General features: G+C 33.2%; 2 long non-coding RNA genes across 2 annotated transcripts in view; one reads left to right on the top strand and one right to left on the bottom strand.

The window, feature by feature from the left end:
* The window catches only part of LOC116667745, a 313,588-nt gene that overhangs the window by 278,407 nt on the left and 14,591 nt on the right, over window positions 1-20,590 (bottom strand). The gene's annotated exons all lie outside the window — the stretch shown is intronic.
* On the top strand, window positions 726-16,108 carry LOC116667746. The gene is made up of 3 exons (XR_004324768.1): window positions 726-953; window positions 4,655-4,658; window positions 16,098-16,108. It is a non-coding gene; the product is annotated as an uncharacterized LOC116667746 (long non-coding RNA).

The following is a 20,590-nucleotide window of genomic DNA, read 5'->3' as shown; positions in this document are numbered from 1 at the left end:
AAACCAACCCATGTCTGCTTAAGCAAATAGAATATTTATTGACTCACATAATTAGAATTCTTTGGGAGAAGTTTGCCTTAAAGTGTAGACTAATGGGCTTAAAAGCTATAAAAAATTCATAGTTTCGGTTTCTCACTTTGAAACTCCCCTTTTAGGAGTTGTCGTTACCTAACACTTCATGACAACAGGCTGGCTACATAAGCCCGCCTAGACACTCTACTAACTTGAAGTCAAAGGAAAGAGACATTCCTTATCCTTCAACATCTTCATGTCTTGGTTTGATTCTGATTGTCTAAATCGAATGGTATTCATTCCTGATACAATCAAGATGACATGTTGACTGACTTGCACGCTAGTTGTAACCAAAAATATTGTGTGTAGAGTAATAATAAAGATCATAATCAACAATAATAGTAGTAAACTTATAGTACTTACTTTCAGAATTCTCAGAACTTGGAATAGTTTATAGATCTTCACAATAACTGTAATACATAATGCACTATTACTATTCTACATTATATTGAAGAGAAAAGTGAGGCACAGAGAGGTTAATTTACTTGAAAATATTAAGACAGATGTCAAGTGGAAGACCTGGGGTTTGATCAGAAGGGGCTTGATCCTAATGGTAGCTCTATTTTTAGTTTTTTAAGGACTCTCCATACTATTTTCCATAGTGACTATACCAATTTACATTGCTACAAACAATGTAGGAGGGTTCCCTTTTCTCCACATCTTCTCTAGCATTTATTATTTGTAGGCTCTATGATAACAGCCGTTCTGGCCAATGTGAGGGGCTACCCCATTGTGGTTTTTTGCTTTGCATTTCTCTAATAATTAGTGATGGTGAGCATCTTTTCATGTACCTGTTGGCAATCTGGATGTCTTCTTTGGAGAAATGTCTTCTGCTTATTTTTTTGGTTGGGTTATTTGTTGATACTGTGTTGTATGGAGCTGTTTGTATATTTTGGAAATTAAGCCCTTGTTGGTCACATTCTTTGCATATATTTTCTCCTACTCCACAGGCTATCCCTTCATTTTGTTGATGGTTTCCTTTGCTGTGCAAAAGTTTTTGAAGTTTGATTAGGTCACATTTGTTTATTTTTGCTTTTATTTACTTTGCCTTAGGAGACTGATCTAAGAAAATATTGGTAAAATTTATGTCAAAGAATGTTTTGTCTATGTTCTCTTTGGAGTTTTATAGTGTCATGTCTTATATTTAGGTCTTTAAACCATTTTGAGTTTATTTTTAGAGCTACCATATGATCCAGCAATCCTACTCCTGGCATATATCTGGAAAAGATGAAAACTCTAATTTGAAAAGATACATGCACCCCAATGTTAATAGCAGCACCATTTACAATAGCCAAGACATGGAAGGACCCTAACTGTCCATCAACAGAAGAATGGATAAAAAACATAGTGTATGTATGTACCACGGAATATTACTCAGCCACAAAAAGAATGAAATATTGCTATTTGCATGGATGGACCTAGAGACTATCAATACTAAGTGAAATATGTCTGACAGAGAAAGACAAATATTATACAGTATTACTTATATGTGGAATCTAAAAAGATAATATGAATGAATCCGTTTATAAAACAGAAACAGACTCACAGTCATAGAAAACAAACTTATGGTTACCAAATGGGAAAGGAAGAGGGGGAGGGATAAATTACGAGGATGGGATTAACAAATATATAAAATAGAGAAGCAACAAGGATTTACTGTGTAACACAGGGAACAATATTTAATGTTTTGTAATAAACTACTATGGAAAATAATCTAAAAGTACATATATATATATATCTGAATCACTTTGCTTTATACTGAAACTAACACAATACTGTAAATCAACTATACTTCAGTTTAACAAAAGAAGTTGTTAGGCTCTTAAGCTTACAATGTAACCATTATACAGTTGACTGTTGAACAATGTGGAGTAAAGGGTGCTGATCCTCTGTATAGTTGAAACTCCACATATAATTCGTGGTTTTCCATATATATTGTTCCTCCATATCCTCAGGTCCTCATCCATTGGATTCAACCAACCTGGATCATGCAGCACTTCAGTATTTACCACTGAAAAAACTCCACTTATAAGTGGGCCTGCACAGTTCAAGCCTGTGTTGTTCAAGGGTCAACTGTACTGTACATTCATTCTCTAAGCAGAGGATGATAAGGATATTTCCCTTGCTAACCTTGTGTGATAAAATTAGTCATAACAGGAAATATGAGGCACTATTTCCCAGAAGATAAGAAACTGAGGCACAAAGAAACTAAGTAGCTACTCCAAAGTAATTAACCAGTGTATCGTTGAACTAAAATTTAAACTAGATCAATCTGATGGCAGCTCTAGAAGTCCTAATTACTGGAATATATGAATGCATGTTATGTTATGACTGTTACTGAATATCTGTAGATAGCTAAGGTAACCAGAGATTTGAGAATATTACCTTGATGAATTTTCATTTCTCCCATTAATTATGTTCCCTGATAGTCTATGGCCTATTTTAAGTCTCTCAACCTAGGGACAAGAGGGAAGGCCAGTGCTGCCAGGAACAAAAAAGTCATTGGCTAGATTTAAGTTTCAATGAATAGTCTTAGTTTGGTTTTGCTTCTTTTTTAAGTGTATACTAAGGTAGTAATCTTGAAATATGGACCTTGTTAGAAAAGATATGTAGTTTTTTGTTCCACTGGTTTCCATTCACATATCAAGAGCCAATCCTTGTAGAATAAATCATTGATTTTATCCCATAATTTTGAAGGGATCGTATGAATACTGACAATAACTACCGACACCATTAACACTGATTCACAAGAAGAAAGAAGTTGAATGTGGTATAGAGAAACCAATGCCACAGGGACAGAAGTAATAGCAAGCTCAAGATTTTGTCAATACAAAGCCCCTACTACAGACTCATTCTTAGTAACTAATTCTGGACATCGATATTTTTTAAACAGTTTCTAAGTGTTTTTCTTTTTTTTATTTAATGTTTGGTCAGTGTTGAGAAGCACAGCTCTAGAAAAGAAAAGATATTGCATAACAAATTACCACATCATGTAGGTAACAACATTACTAGGGTATTAGAAAATTGCCAAGGATGTGAGTCTGAGGAAGGTCTTCTAACTCTCTCTAGTCTAAACACAGCCTATAAAGGATCCAGAAGTTCCTGTGTGCTCTAGTTAGGTATTGAGAGGGATAAAGAGTAAGTCTAGAGTTGGGGTTAGGACCAAAAGACCCCTGCATTTTGGGGTTTTATACATAAGGAAAATGACTAGGACCATAGACACCAGCAAGAAGTGTGGAAAAATCACTCTGAAAAGCCAGAGAGGACAATTTTTCTTCCAAGGTCCATGAGGCCAGGACCGAGAGCAGAGGAATCACTCCACAACACATATCCAGATCGTCATATACATCTTGAGATCCAACACAATCTTGAAAGGAACAGAGGGTCAAGAAAGTTGAGCATTTGAGCACTACAAAAATGAGAACTTTTTAAACTTAAATAATGATATTTTAAATGGTAAGGTTTTTTTTATTTGTTTTTATTATTTTTTTCTCTTTTACACATCAGGTGAATAAGAGGATTGAAGGCAGAGTGCAAGGCTTAAAATACTACTTTTTACAGATAGTAAAATACTTCCTGCACAGCTTTAAATGGTGGTGTGCTCGTATTTTGTCCTATTTATAATAATCTTAGAGATTCTTTTTTATTCTCCCTGGACTTTTCACTTTTTCTTCTCCGTTCAAGCAGTTAGATATCTCCATGCTTCCTTGCCTATGGCTAGGTTTGCCACTGGAAAGAAAGCAAAGTTATGATGAAACATCCTTTTCTCAACTATTATTTCCAGAAGTCTAAACACACTAAGGAAGTTTTACAAAATGCCTCTGAGGAAACTATAAAGAGAGAGAAACACCTTTGAAAGAAACATCAAGAAGGTGAAAATTTACCTAATAGATATAAAGAAGCCCAATCGCTTGACAGGGGAAAAGAGCATGGACTGTGAGCCCAGAAGGAAGGGACACTCAGGCTTTGAAGGTGCCTAGCAGCACAGTGAAAAGGGGCCAAAACACCCAAATGGAAATTGGTGCATGGTTCTTGTAAAGAAACTGAGTCATAGCAATGTGCAGTTACAAGTGTTGACAAAGATTCTTATGTCCATAGTTGACAGAGAGATAACATGAAGTTTCCAGACCTAGTGAAGGTCCCCTAAAAACAAAGGTAGTATTTTCTTCCACTTTAGTGGGATCAAGAGCACAGTTAAAATGAGGGCAATCTAAAGAAAATAAAGCCCTGTTTATCATACAGCTCAGTGCTATTCATACCTACTATGTAAAACATAACTTTAAATTGATGGACTAAATTCATGAACATTCATTAAAATCTTCAATAACCATTAATTGCTCAAAACATTAAATACATAATAAAATGTATCTTTGAGCGAAAATTTGAGAGAAGAATGAGACACATACACAGAAGGACAAATCAACACACATTAGAATTTACTAGGTAGAGTAAATATATACTCCTGGTATATCCACATATACATGTTACTCCTAATGTAGCTACCTCTAGAATTCAAGTCATTGACAGAATACTAAAGCCTTAATTAAAAATATACTTTTTCAGAAAATACGTGGGCTCAAAGTACAGTTAGGGCATTTTAGAAAAGTGTTTGGAATACTTTTTTTCTGGCTAAAATTTAACTTCCTGGGAAATCCAATTAGTAATGACATTCTAAAGATATTCCATTTCTGTAATCAGATTTAACAGCATCCTATCATTTATCTGATAGAAAATAATAATGTCCCATATTTGTCTTCAAATTTTGAAATCTGACATATTTAATTGCCCAGTGAATTTGGATTTGATTAACACTTGTTTTAAAGATAATTATGCAGAGGTCCATTTTTTAGTTTAATTTTGCTTGGTGCTATCTACAGATGCTACTGCTGTTCAGAGAAGTGTATCATTACTCAGAAAGGAAGTGATTTATTGAGCAATTAAGGCAAACTAAATCTATACCAACTCAGTGTAAATTATAAGTGAATGCTAACTTGGTCTGAGTTCTGCAGTCTTTTTCAAAAGTAAAACACTATTTTGTTGCTATTAGTACTTTGAATATTGTTGGGCTTTCATAAATATATTCTATTTAGTTTTAGTTTTACATTTGTTTTCTAAGAAAAAGTAAAAGATACTAAAATGAATGTGGGTATGTTTAGTGAAATTAGGCATAGTGCCAGAAGAAACTGTGGATGATTTTAAAACTATGAATAAAACAATGATTTAAAATTATATACACTCATTTAACTTCAGTTAACAATATTTCTGAGTATAAATGTATGTACCTGTCAATGTTTTCCATAAATGTGTAATAAATTTGCTTTGATATGGCATATAAAAACTCTCATAATTTTATTAATTCCATTAATCTACTCATTAAATTGTGAACAATGTAAATAATTAAATCCCCATTCACGTGCCATGATTTTCAGGTTAGTTAGTGTCTATTTTTTATAGATAAGCTGAATTGAAAATTAAAACATGGATATGGTCATTTGTTGCAAAAAGTTGGAAAACTTCCATACATCACTAAAAGTAAAATGTGAAAAAAATTAAATCAATAGGACAAGAATTTGGGAAGTAAGAGATGCATGAATGCTTGAGTTTATATGAAGATATAAACCCAACACAACACAACCCTAAATTCAAACATATATTAAAGAATGTATATACATTTATACAAGTAAATAAATATAGAAATTATGCCATTATGTTGGCATAATAAAAATGATACAGAGAACAATTTGCAACAGTAATAAATTACTATTTATTTAGATATTTAGAGTTAAAATAGAATTTTGTGCAAACAAAATAACATCATTTAATATATTACTTTTTTGACAATATAAAAACTGCTTAATTTTTTAAAGTCTGTGTTTTCCTTTATCATTAGAGAATTATAATAGAATTATAGAAACTCTGCATTATTTTCTCATTATAATTTGTTTATTCCAGTTCTCACTTAATCATTAGGACAATAATGAATTTGTCCTGTGCCATAGCTAAGAAAAGATGAAGAAGTAATTGCGTGACATTGAACAGTTAAACTTTTACTAGACTCAAATTTGTGAAATTCTGGACAAAGTACACGACACAATGACATTCCAGTGCCTTCTTCACAAAAATAGCCCTGGTGATACCACAGTATCTGGTATACTGCAACAGAACTACTTTCACCTGCCCTTTAGCACTGCACTAGCCCCCAACAACTGACGTCAGATTTTTTTAATTCAATTTAATTTTTTTTTTTTAATTTGTGAACCCAAGCCTGATAGAGCAATGAGTCAACTGATTTAAGAATTTAGGATGTGAGATAGAGAAATAGGGGTGGAGGGAGTTAGAAAGGAAGGAGGAGAGAGACTGAATATAGCTGAGTCACCCCTGATTACTTTAAGTTACTGCTTGATATAAACCAGCTTCTATCCCTCTACTGTCTCACAAGCCCTTGCAAGGAATTCTTTGATTTGGCTTGAAAAATTTGGAGCTTGCTTGTTCTAAACATTTGGCTGTAAAGAACGGCACAGGTGTGGGAGGCTTAGGTTTGAAATCCTACTGCATGCTGGAGAGCTTTACAGGAAGCCTCTACTACTCCTCAAAATCAAGTTTGAGAGCAGAATCTTAACTTGACAAGTGGGAAATTATAAAGAGAATCATGCCAGGCCTTGTGATTTTTAAGAGCATTGAAAAATAGATCTTCCTGTGAACTTCTAAAAAAAATTTACATGCTGGCTCAAATAGTCTTTGCTGACTGACCCTGAGCATAGTAGCGGGGAGGTAGGGGATGTAAATGTGCAGCTTGCAAGTTGAAATATTTGGTCATGAGTACAATCATTTTTAAATAGAAAAAGTGCCCGGTACTTAACCTGACCTTTAAGATCTTTTGTAATTTGCATTTTTTCCATCTCTGCAATCTCACACTTGGTGTGCCATCAGCCACACTAAATTACTGCTGCACATGCTAGTAGCCCGGGCACCCTCGGCCTTCATTATCTTCTCTCCTCCGTTCTTTTCCCTTTCTTCATTAATGCTTCCTGAGCACCTACTAAGTGCCAGACCTGGTACTCATGGTAGAGTGAGAAATAGATAGGAAACGTGTCGTCATAGTGTTTGCAGAAGGAGACTCATGGCCTAACCATGAAGAATGTGGAAAGGAAATGATGAGGTCTTTTGCTTCTGGAAAGCAAAAAGGCTATCTTTTTGACTAACAAAGTGAGTGAAAAACCCCAATCCTGAATCAGGATCATCTGATTTCCCTCTTTTTGTACAAAGGAACTAAAATGTGGCTTGAGAAAAATCACAACTATTGAAATTGCTGCTTCCCTTTCTCTATCATTCATCTCATCTCCGCTGTATCTTCATCTCCCCTCTTCTATATATTTTGTCCCTCTATTGGCTTCCCCCCACAGGCAATAGTGTTTTAAGTGCCTCCATAATAAAAAATAAAATAAAACAAAAATAAAAAGCTGCCCTATAACCGTATTACCACTATTACACAGTCTTTCCCTTCTAGTTTTCTCATAAACTGTTGTACTGTTTTTACTTCCTTACACTCCATTCAATCCTCATTTTAATAAATCTGGCTTCTATACTCACCATATAATTATATCTACACGTTAAAATCAAAAACTACCAAATACAACAGATACTTTTGTCAGTTGAACTTACTAAATATCCTAGATTTATTTGCTATGTTATCTCTTTTAACGTATTTTTCATTCACCCACTATAGCCGTGGACATTGCAGGCTTTTATCATTTCCCAGTCTGTCTGCTTCTCTTTGAATATTTTTTATCTTTAATTACACAGCATATAAATATGTCCTCTAACCCTCTTCTAACTCTTTAGAAAATTTAAACTGTTCTCTTGCTTTCAATTAGTGAAAACAAGCCTATAACATATCTTCACATGACATAAAGCATTTTCTTGACAAAATGTTCAAGACTGAAGTCCTTACTCCTTGTATAACCTCTTCTCCTCTGATGGTCTTTATTACAGTTACAGACACCAAGTCACCCAAGCTAGCATCTTGGGGAATCAAGATGCTCAATCTGTTGCAGTCTTTCTTCAATCTTACAACTGATTGATTGCTAAATTCACACACATTTTTCTCCTAAATACTCTTGAATAGATTTCCTCATCTTTATCGTCATGTCATGTATTTATATTCTCTTTATTATCTAACTGTGTATAATTATTTATGAATCTTACCCATAACTATAACTCTCTCTCCAATTGCTGCCGAGGTGTAAATCACATCGTATCTGTCTTAGTCCATCTGGGCTGCTATACTAAAATAACCAGGACTTACAAATAACAGAAATTTACTTCTCAAAGTTCTCAAGACTAGAAATCTGAGATCGGGGTTCTATCATGGTCAGGCGAGAATCCTGTTCTGAATCTCAGACTTTTCCTTCTATTTTCACATGATCGAATAGGTGAGGAATCCTGGTGGTGTGTCTTTTGTAGGAACACTGATCCTATTCATGAAGTCTCTACTCTTATAACCTAAGCAACTTCCAAAGGCTCCACTTCCTAATACCAACACTTTGGGCATTAGAATTTCAACACATGCATTTTGAGGGGATACAATATTCAGACTACAGCAATATCCTTTCTGTATATAATAGCAATTTTGTGGCTTCCTCTGTCTGTCAGAATGACTGACACTAAAAACCACTGCAGACTGCATGCCCTGTTAACAAGCTATGATGAAACACAAAACTGCTTTTCTTAACCAGAATTCACACATTGTTTAATCTGTTTTACTCTTATTCATCATTCTGATCATATGCCATCTTCAGTTTGTGTTGTTTTCTCTACCAGAAATGTTCTTCCCACCTTCTTTGATGAGCATACTTCCTACTTAATGTTCTAGGTTAATATACAGTTAGGTGTCATTGCCTAAGGAACCATTCCATGGTCCACCCCTGCCCAGAGACTGAATAAACCTAGATATTCCCCAGGCTTAATTATAAGCACTTTTTTTTCATGTCTAAATTTTATAACAATTTTATAAGAGAGTATTTCCGAGTATACTCTGAACAACTTTGGATGCAGTGATTTAATATTATTTATCTTTGACTTTTTTTCTGCATAGCACTTTACAGCTGTTCTATACATACAGGGCTCCTAAATCCAATCAATGTGTGTAGAAAAGCAAGCAAAATTTGTTTTGCTTTTCCTCAGAGAAAGTTAAAAGAATGAATGAGGTACACCATTCTAATAAAGGCTGAGTGGTGGGAACTTAAAATACTGGATGTTCATTGGCATTTTAAAATGTATACATTATTTCTACTTCAGTTGGTCATCATGTTATCAATTGGCTATCATGTATGCAAAGTCTTGAAGAATTAAATGAAATATTTTGTAAAAGTTAAGCTATTTTATTAACTTAAATATAGCAATGTTTTTTGGGTTTTTTTTCTTTAAATGTATATGAACCAAGTGTTTTAACTGTTGCTACAGCTTGAAAAACAAGTTTCATTCAGGAGTAGCACAAGCTATTAAATTAGAGTCACTTTATAGGAGAGACTTCTGCTTAAATAATTCAATTTGCCTAGCAGAAGTTGCCCACCAATTAAAAGAACCAATGACAAAGTAACAGAACAAAGAGAAGCTGAGAATTACGAAAATCAGTAGAGATAAAAGGATTTGATTTGGTTTTCATTAATGTAGCCTAGATATTTGGGATACTTATCTAGTGTCTTATCACCTTCTGTCTTTTGCTCTTATCAGCACAATTACCATGACCTGCTCTTTTGTGTGTTTTCTACTGATTTTTGCTTGTTATAATCTGCATATAATCACTGTATCCTGTAACTTATCTAAATTCAAATTTGAATATAACATTAGCAAAATGTGGGGAGATATCTGTTACATCGTTTGATATAAACTTTTAAAAAGATCACTTTATTGATTTCCCACAAAATAAAATAATCTAAAACGAAAGAGATAATTCTGGTAATTTAATTTAAATATATGTAGTAATCTCTGTAACATCATTAACGTGTATCCACAATGGGCAAACATTCAAAGCCATAGGAAAGATCACATAGTAGAATACAAGATATGTGCTTCACTCTTAAGTAGCTTCTAGTATTGTTCTCTCATCTGTGATGCTCTTCTTGAAATTATAAAAGCTATAGCTGCATTGTAAATAATGGTTTAAAAGAAAACTAACAGAATGGTGGCTTAAAGAACAGGTGGAGGTGGCAAGCATTTTTAACTAAAACCTCTGCAAAATATCCACATAGGAAATGTATTCAGAGAACATTCTTCCTAAGACTGAGGTTTTAAAGCATTATTTAAATCTGAAGAATTTTTGTTATTATTGCTCAAAGCAGTTTTCAATATGAGAACCTGGAGAAATTAGTACCCCCATTTCCATATTTACTTACTTACTCATTGAATTTTATTATGCTTCATTTATATTTGGGGCATACTTTAATAATTATATTGAAAGTGCATATGTCCCATAAGAGTTCAATTTCACAGAATTTCTTTTTTTCTAGATTATTATATTTAAATTACCAGCATGATCTCTTTTGCTTTAGATTATCTCATATTGTAAAGAGTCAACAAAGCAATCTTTTAAAAAGACTGTATCAAACATAACAGACATTTCTGAAATTGTTGACCTGTGTCATATTCAAATTTTAATTTAGATAACTTACATTATACAATTATATGCAGATCATTATTATCCTTTCTGTGGCACAGAAGGAGGGAAAATTCAGACAGTAAATATGAGAAGACTGGAAAGGGAAAGTGAATCATTTACTTACTCAGTGAATATTTACTGAACAGCTAGTATTAGGGATTTCCTGAGGATACACCAGTGGCAAAACAAAGAAGGAAAGAAAACAAAGAAAAATCCAACAGCAACAACCACAAAAATGTAAGCTCCCTAGCAGAGGGATTAAGGGACACAGAGACAATTATAAAAATGAACTGGTAAAATATATAACATGTTAGAGTGACAAATGCTGTTGAGAAAAATAAGGCAAAGAAAGGGATATGAATTATGGGGTTGGGGTAGGTGTTACTATTTTAACTAGGTGGCCTAGAAAGGCATCCTGAGAAGGTACTGTAGGAGCAGAAAAACCAAGAATGTGAAGTAGTTCAGTCATGCAGCTATTGAAAGGAGCATGTTAAAAGACAGTAAGTTACAAAGATTGTGATCAGATCATCTCTGTTATGTGGGAGGAACATAAAATAGATCTTTATAGCTGGAGAGAAGTGAAGGACAAGTAAGTAGAAGAGAAGGAGATAAGTGTGTTCTATATTAAAAAGCAGCTCTTGGCTTGCTACTGGCTATAGTAGAGACCAAACACCCATGCAGCGGTAACTATAAAATGTGAGAAGCTTATCATGTACCAGGTATATGATCATGTAGACCATATGGTTAGGCATAAGCATCAGCAATCTATCATCAACTGGAAAGTGGTATGTGTTGAGAAAATGACATACATTGCCTATCACTGAGAGTACAAGTCCAAACACCCTCTGTCCAGTGCATCTTGGTAACTGAGTAGTCAAGAAAAGCAAAGAACAGTCAAGCACAGGATGGAACCCTTTACTCACATAGAGAAGAGACAGAACAAAATCAACTTCAGTAGTGGGTGTAGGTATCCCACAGCCAGCGGGTCCCTCCTGGTAGCCTACACAGGGCTTACATGTACTCCCTTTGTGCTGCAGGATGAAGGACCCCCTCTCCTCCCCACAAAGCACAGACACAGCAGTGGGGATGGCCAGGTATCATGTGACACAGTCTTAAGTAGAACAAAAGACTACACATTGAGTCTGAAACAGGGAAAGACATTCCTACATGAGGCGGTAAGCCTGCAGGAAGTGGACTGCTATTGCTTTTTGTTTGTTTGTTTTTGTTTTTGGACAGCTACTGTTTTACATCCTCACTAAGTGATGTGTTTCAAGGAATATATCTTTTAAGGTTTATTGTTGGAATTAAAAGAAAACTGTCATGTTAACATCAAACTGGTCCCTTGTTTTCCATCATTACTAACTTGGATTTCTTTCCTCATCTCTTTTCTCTCTTAGGTACTGTCAGCTACACGTAGGGACTTGTCATCTTGGAATCCATGTGGCATCAGGTCAATAAGCCATTCTCTAAAATATTATGACTGATAATCAAGATTGACACGTAAATCTATAGTCTCTATTCTTGCAAGATGACTCCCCACCACATATTTAGAACTGTTGAAAAATTAGTGTAGGGGTAGGTATTTTAGAAGCTTTATATTTGCCAGCTGTTGTCAGCATCTGAATAAGCAGGGTATCTGTAGATATCCTAGTGGGTGTGACTGTGTGACTAGTGAGTCTGTGTTTGATTCATTTTATTCAATCTGTGATTATTGAATGCATATTGTGCTAGATACTTGGGATACAAAGATAAAGTTAAATTTTTAAAAATTGTTTTTAAACTTTAAATTTAAAAAAATTAAAAATTAATTAATTTAAAAACAAAGATGAATCAATATTCTCCTGCCCATGAGATATTTTAATAATGGCTTTTTAAACTTTAAAAATTCTATCTATATTATTAGGTCCACAGAGTTATTATCTGAAGAAAGTCACTTATTAATTCATGCACTAATTCTTTCAATCATCCTATGTCCTTAGTGATGTGCCAGAATATATAAATATACCAATTAATATATTCTAGCTCCTAAATATCTGTTTTTCAATTTATGACTTTGCTGGCTTCATTTTATTATTTTTGTGTGGTTCTCATTATATGGTGCTAACATTGTAACTGAAATGAAATTTATATAAATGACAAATAAAATATAGTACCCCATATCCACAAACACATTATTAAGTTATCAGTGTAACACTCCAAAGCAGAAATGAGTCTTCTTATTGAATAGACAATGCTGAGTTCACCTACATACATTTACAGTGATTCTCTGGGTAACTAGTAAAGAATTGGCAGGTTTCTGTTTTTTTGTTTTTTTTAAATTGTCAGGTTTCTAAATCACATAAGCCATCAAGGAAATCTGCACAATTCCCCTACAGTTCAATTGCTTCACATGTATCAAAAGATATATAACTTAATGCACATTAAAAAATTATGAATAAATTTTCTATTTTAATTTCTTTTAGAAAACCTGTGATTGCAAAACTTTGGGAAATAATATAAGACCTGGCATCCTGGCCATTTTGGTAATGATAAAAATGTTGGTCAGGAATTTAATTAGCAGTATGTGAATCAAATTAATTTTTTTAGAAGTAATATTATCAGCTCTATAGCATATACATTTCAACACTAATATGAGTTGCCAAATTTCTCTACAAAATGTTTCCAGTCATACATTAGAAATGAATGTTTTTATTTTCCTTGTATCTATACTAATACTCTTATTAAATGTTAGTTTTTTTCCAATTGTGGGATATGAAATTACATTATGTTTATTTAATATTCATGTTCTTGATCACTAGTGAGGTTGGACAACTTTTCCTATGTTTATTAAGAATTCTGATTTCTTCCTCTTGAATCATCTTTAAAAATATTGCTGTAAAATATTTCTCCCTGGATTTTCTTTCCTGTTAGTATTTTTTCTTTTTATTATCAATTTATAGGTTTGTATATATCCTCTCCACTAATTCCTTGTTTGTCATATGGCTTACAAGTACCTTTTCCTAGATTGTGGATTACATTTTTTTCTTTATATATTCTTCATTTAACTGGAATTTTTACTGAGATAATTACAGTTTTACACACAGTTTTAAGAAATACCTAAAAGTCCTGCATACACTTTAACCTGTTTGTAACATCAGTAGTATTTGCAAAACTACAGTATAATATCACAGCCAAATACCACCCCTGGTACAATTCACAGCTCTTATTCAACATTCTCCAGTTTTACTTGCTTATACTCACATGTGTGCTTATTTAGTTTTACACAATTTTGTCACATGTGTAAGTTTTTATATCCACCACCACAGTCAAAATACTTAATGGTACCATCACAGCAACAATCTTTCCTGTTCCCTTTGTATCATTATATTCATCTCCCTCCTGCCATTCCTCCCCCATCTCACCCCCTCACACCTAGCAAGCACTAATCTCTTCTCTGTTTCTAAAATTTTATCATTTCCAAATGTTTAAATTAAATCCTACAGTTGGCCATCTTTTGGACATGGCTTTTGTCATTCAGCATAATTTTTGGGAGAGTCATCCAAATTGTTCCATGTGTAGACAGTCTGTTCACTTTTATTCCATTACTCCATGGTATGTATGTATCACGTTCAACTGTTCATATGTTGGATGCTTGGAAGGTGTATCACCAGAACTGAAACTGAATGAAATTTGCACAAGATAAAAATGTGCCACTGGAGATGCACTGTTTATCCAAAATTGCACAACACAATGATAAAATTTCCACCATGAATTACTTTCAAAAGCACAAAAGCAGAGAATTTGAATTCCCAAGATTGATAACAGAAACATAATCAAGACCAGAGAAAATGTTTTATTAATGAAGTCATAAAATACCAAAGATAACAAATTTTTAAGTATCTTATAAAGAAATTTAAAAAGGTATATTAAAAGGAATAAACAGGTAAAGCTATAGTTTAGCACAGCTTGAAATGATAATTAGTGAACTAAATAACTATAAAAAGCACAGAGGAATAAAAAATTTAAAAACTGAAATGAATGGTTAAAAAGCATGGAAACTAGAATGAGAAGACCTGACAAAACTAGGAATTAGAAACAATGGGGCAAGGTAATTTTAATGTAGGTAATGATGATAGACATGCCTGAATTGATAAAATTCTTGCCTATTGAAGTCAAACATAATAGGTCCTGAGTAGAATAAATCTCCATCTAGACACATGATAGGAAAACGAAAACAAATCAAAAATCTTAAGGTCTCTGAGAAAAACAAAATGCTGTATCAAAAGAGCAGCAATAATTGGATTTTCAGAAGTGACATCAAATGCTAGAAGAAAAATTCATAATAGATGAAATATTATCTTAACAGGTTAAATGAAGCTAAGGGTTAAATGAAGCTAAGACCCATTCTAGAATTTAAAAACTAAGTTATCATCGAAGAAAAGGAGTAAACTACAAGTGAGAGAAAATACTAGCAAAATACACATCTGATAAAGGACTCAAATCTGGAATATAATGAAATTTTACAACACAATAATGATGACGTGAATCCAAACAACATTCTTAAAAACAAACAAAATATCTGAGCAGATGCAATGCCAAAATAATTAAGTGAATGGCAAATAAGCATATGAATAAATGCACATTGAGGAAATGCAAATTAACACCACAAATGGATCCAACTACACACCCACTAGAATGGCTGAAACTGAAATCTGAAAATAAAGTATTGGCAAGAATGTGTTGGATCTGGAAATCTCACACATAGCAGGTGTGAAAGTAAAATGATGCAACCACTTTGGAAAATAGCAAACTAAGATTTACATGGTTATTATCTTTTTTCCAAATAGATGAGGAAATTCATATTTTGCATTTCAGACTTACTGTTAAGTCTTGAGGTAGAAGAGCTACACAGAAGACCTCAACTACTTATTACCCCAATATACTAAGTATTATTACCACCAGCAACTCTCATTTAAAAGAGGAAATAAAATACTACAGATAAAATAATTCCCAAGTCCTGATGGCTATATATGTGGTGCAGACATGGTATGGACTTTCCGTTTGTTTTTTTAACTGTGACAAGGTATATGGTTCTACATTTAACCAAATTCTCAACAGTTGCAAAAATGTTTCAGCTTTCAAAGAACCCAAATACATAAAACCCACTACACTACAAAATTTATTCTTTCTCTATAAAGTTATAATACTAAATTTTTCCAAATTATACAAAGCAAAATACTGGTAACTTAGGCTGCCAATAGGTGGTGTATGAAAAAAGGGTATTATGATCAAATATATTTAGGAAAAGCCAAGGTAAACAGCATAAAAGTTATTTCTTTATTGTAAGATTTCCAAAATTTTTCTTGTGCCAATTAACACACACTACTAGAACAATAAATGGTAAGCAGCAACTCCTATTTGTATTTTACTGCAAATAATACATTTTTTGTGAATTATCTTGCAGGATTAACTTAGAGTTAATTTAGAGTATCTTCAATATTTTCTATAAAATATAATTATAATGAAAATCAATTAAATTTGCACTGTTAAAATTTATAGTTAAGAAGTTATTTAATAAATAACAAAAATGCTTCTGGTTTTCCATTATGGAAAACAGTGCTTAATAATAGTGATTGTTTAACAAATATAAAAATTAAGTAAAGCTCTTTAAAAAGTGTTGCTTTAAACACACACACGCACACACGCACACACACACAAAGACAAAAAGTACTGCTGGAATGTTATCTTTGTGTTGTGAAGATTAGACTATATGGGGCTAATTTGACATGTGCTATAGATCCAACTGAGGAAAGATTCTTTTCATTCCTCCCTTTTCATTTTTTTTAACAATTTAGAAACATAATTACTAGGAAATATGAAAACAATTTTAATCAGAACTTGATCTAGCAAAATTTTAAATTAATATATGATCTGTCTCTAATTCAATATAAAAATTATCATTTCTTCTTCCTATTGTATTATCATGGCCAAAGTTATAGTTCTGTAACAAATAATGCAAATTTTGACTCAATATTTAAAGATTATTTCTTGCTCAAGCTCTATCCACTGGAAAGTGGCAAGAGGGCACCATTAGAATGGACTTTCAAGGATTCTGAGTGACAAAGGCTTTATCTCTACACATTCAGGATTTCTGCATCTAGGGAAAGAAATGTCAGGATCTGCCACCATCAATCAATCCCTTCTACCTTCAATTGACTTGTAAGACTTTATGTCTGATTTTACTGACCAAAGCAAACCTAGTGACCAAGACTATCTTTTAGGTGGCAGGAAACTGCAATCGAACTTTTTGACTGGAAGAAGGGGAACCATACATTATGTGACTAGTCTTAATGACCATGATTAACAACTCTTAAAACTATATAAGAATCTTAAAAAGTTATTTCAAGTTTTGTATTTCAAAGAATATATTAATAAAATGGTGCGATCATTTTCCAAATGTTCCACTACAGAGTGGGTTTACAAGGGGACAGAAAAGGGATATAATATCTCAAATTTAACAAGGTTGGTTTCTGGTTTCAAAGTGAAGGATACAGCTAAGAAAATATAGTTGAAATCTTTAATATTAGGTCACAGTGGAATTATTTTGGTGACCACTTTTAAATAATTATAAATTATTCACCATTTTTAATGCATGGAACATGAAGTAGTGCTCTATCATGTTCACATTTGGTTCAATGAATAAAAATATGGAAAGTATTCAATGCTGGAATAGCCTCAATTACATTAGACTTTTGTAAGAGATAAGAAACAAAAGGCATTTCTCAGCCCATATGGGAAATCTTTTTTTAAACCATGTATTCTCTTTGGCAAATCTTGCAGGAAGTTAAATATGAAGGAATAAGACATTCAAGAAAAATATCATTAGTTAACTTAGTCATTAAAAATGAGTAAATATGTAATACATGAAAATAAATGTTTAATGGTAGGAAAAAATCCCAACAGAGTATCAGCCCACAGAGTTTGGAACTTGTCCTCGTTCAGTGACTTAGTGCCAGCAAGTATAAAAGTGTCTGGCCAGGCACTTTGTAAATATATATAGGCTGCACTGATGAATGGATAAGGGATGAGTGAATCACTGAGGACAAAAATAGAGTAACACCTTTAAAGGAAGCAGGGAAGATTTTATTGTAAGTCAGGGCTATCTCCCTGTTTGCAGCCCTTGTAAAAAAGTGCAATGTGAGTGACTATTTAGAGGCACTAGGCATTTGGTCTACTGTGCCTAATTAATACTTGAAAAGACTTGCAAATTAGCATTAATTTTTTTAATTGCTGGCTTTGATTTTAAAATATAATGAAAAAGATAACTGATTCATTCTTGCAATTATAGTATCTACTCATTTCTCACTCACTTCAGCTGTCATATAGAAACATAAAGAACAAAATGGTATACATTACACATAGATAAGAGAGGCCAATAGAATTAAATGCTAGCGAGAAAAATCCTCATTATTTTTGACAGTGTGTGTGGAGAAAAGCAATCAGGAAAATGAAAATGGCTTTGAAATTTACAAACTTGATTGAATTATTTATATGTTCTTTTCTACCTTGGGGCCTCTGGCACAGTCAGTGCTGTTTTTAAGGCTCAGCAAATTTTAGTGATCATGCTCAAGGTCCTGAGAAGGTAAGACATTTGTGGTAGGATCAAATTAAGCTGCAAAGAGAGGGCAAGGTGTCAGCCTGGATATGTGGTGCTACAAGAAGAGACAGACCTCTGCCGAGGCATCAGCTACACAGTGCTGCTAACAGTTAGCTTTGAGATAAAGTAAGTTCCAGATGGTCAAAATCTATCTCCCTCCTCTGCTCTCATACCTTGTCTCTTCCCTCCTACTCACAGTGCCCAATGCTCTTCTTATAGCAGACATAAAAAAGATATTTGCTGAATAAGTATTTGTTATATAATATGTGGCATAGTATATCTGTAAGTTCACATTTTTACCAAGCAGATAGAGCTTGTACTTCCTGGAATTCCTGATATATATTCCTTGAGATTGATACTGAACCCTGTGGTATTTTCTTCTCTATAAAGCCTTTCTCACTACAGTCTTATTTAAAGTTGCTTAGACTAAAGAGCACTACAATTATATAAAGCCCCTTTCTCGGGAAAAAAAAAAAACTTTTAACTATAGTTTATGGATTATTTTAGGAGGTAAAGAGAAAAGGAAAGATTTGAAAAAGCTGAATGGATCAAGCATTGAATGGGAATAAACTGATACAATTTCAGAGAAAATAGTGATTTGAAAAAGCATATTCCCTATGTTCACAATTACAATTCCAAGTATCCTCAGAAAAATATTTCTGGAAACTACATGTGTCAAAATGTTAAAAGGAATTTTACTAAAACATTGTTTATAAATAGTGAAAAACGGGACACACTCTAAATGTGCATAAACAGAGCAAGGAATAACCAGGAACGTCTACTGACATGAAATACTCTACAGAAATTAAAGGAACTAAATCCATGTGTAATAATTTAGAAGAATCTCTGGGAAAATATTAAGTGGAAAAAAAGAAATGTAATATAGTTCCTGCCTCATAATAGTATTTAAGTAAAGCTAATTAAAAAACATACAAAGTAATACAGTAATAGTAATAAAGTAATAAAGATCTATTGTCACTCCTATATGAGTGTGAATGTTTAAAAATGGAATAGAATTCTATACATCAAACCTTCAAGTTACTATATCTGGAAATGAGGGAGGGAATCTGACTGTTTTATGCATATGAACTAATTCAGCTTCTTAATATTGTACATTTTAAAGGAAAATACATTCATATTTCACCGATGCAATATAAATTCATTCACAGGAAAAAGGACAGGAAACAAATATGCCAAAACATTAACTGTGGATAATTCTGGAAAATTGGAACATGAGTGCTTGTTTTAATTTTTACTACTTTTGTAGTTTTTTTAATCTTCAAAAGGAAAAGGAGAAAAAAGGAACAGTTACTGAAATTACTTGATTACTTCTCTCATCTGCCATCTGAGGATTCAATGAGGATTTAACCTGTGAAAGACTGACTTTTCGTCTTCAAGTTAAATGAAGGGTATTTCAAAAAGGAGGAATGGGAAGCTAGAGAAGTAAAAGTCAGCAGAAGAAGGAGTGCATCCCCTTAGAATGTGTAAGAACAGGCAATACTTTTGAATACATATGAGAATGAATATTCTTAGTAAATACCAAATTAATATTATGCCAAATACCAGTACTTGGTACTGCAGATGCTGACTGGGAAGATAGAGTAAATAAGTCTACAAGTAACAGGTAAAATCGAGAAAGATTATGATTATAGAGGATGGGGTCCCACGATGTTTGCTGGGCATGGAAGAACTCCCTGAATCTGACAATGAAGCGAGGCAGGAACATCAACAAACAGTTTAAACAAAAGGTGGTGCTGGAGCTGAGACCAGAAGAGCAAATTAGAAATTAGGCAGGTCATCCTGAGGTGCAGCATAAGGTAGAAAGAGAAGAGAACATTTTCAGACCAAGTTTCTTGAGAAAAGGAACTAAGTCTTAATTGATTCTTCATGCCACAGCTCCAAACCTGGCAGAACAGGAAAAAATAATCCTTATTTTATTAATGAATTAAAGAATTAGATGACCATCTATTGTGTCATGTTTACTATTTTTAAAATGAGGATAGTATAGTTGTGTGAACCAAATAAAAAGCTTTTCAGAATCATACAATTAGATAATTTTTTGTGTAAAAAGAATACTCTGTTTCAAATTTAACTTATTGTATATAAATTTTTAACTATATATTTTAACTCGCAGTCATATAGATGCTTTGAATGTAGCCACATTTTAAATTTATATTTGCCTTAAATGTTCTTTGACTAAAAACTGATTCAAGTTGCTATGTAAC

The sequence above is a fragment of the Camelus ferus genome, chromosome 12, assembly GCF_009834535.1.
Source record: "Camelus ferus isolate YT-003-E chromosome 12, BCGSAC_Cfer_1.0, whole genome shotgun sequence".
Classification (NCBI taxonomy): Eukaryota; Metazoa; Chordata; class Mammalia; order Artiodactyla; family Camelidae; genus Camelus; species Camelus ferus.
This window is presented reverse-complemented; position numbering and strand designations above follow the sequence as displayed.